The 431-nt window shown below is 40.6% G+C and overlaps 1 protein-coding gene across 1 annotated transcript in view; it reads left to right on the plus strand.

The window, feature by feature from the left end:
* LOC119590867 overlaps window positions 1-431 on the plus strand; it is a gene marked incomplete in the record, with an annotated part of 86927 nt that overhangs the window by 70526 nt on the left and 15970 nt on the right.

Consider the following 431-nt stretch of genomic DNA (forward strand, 5'->3'; position numbering starts at 1 on the left):
AGTAATCACAGGGCGGTGTATTTTAGTGTGTTAGAATATCGTACACTTGACGCTCCAAAGAAATGTATTTGTAAAAGCAAATGTTACTCGTATTTACTTTATAAGAAAAAAAAAAAAACTAAATTCCCCAAAAGCGGAGCAGAAATTTTACCGTTATACAAGCATTTACAAAAAGGTTATCATAAAGTGAATTATGTTTTTATTGCCAGTCATAAACTCCCCCTCCACCCTCCATACCCCCTCCACCCTCCATACCCCCCCTCCACCCTCCATACCCCCCCCCCCAACGATAAAGCGGAAGAAACTGCGATGATTATCAACCATTATCATTCATATCATTTCATGCAAAAGGCGCTGGCGGAAGCTCAGGAAAAACTAAACGGTATTAAGATAATCTTTTCGGTTTTGTGCGAATGTTCACGGGCGATGCG

Source organism: Penaeus monodon, chromosome 27, assembly GCF_015228065.2.
Source record: "Penaeus monodon isolate SGIC_2016 chromosome 27, NSTDA_Pmon_1, whole genome shotgun sequence".
Classification (NCBI taxonomy): Eukaryota; Metazoa; Arthropoda; class Malacostraca; order Decapoda; family Penaeidae; genus Penaeus; species Penaeus monodon.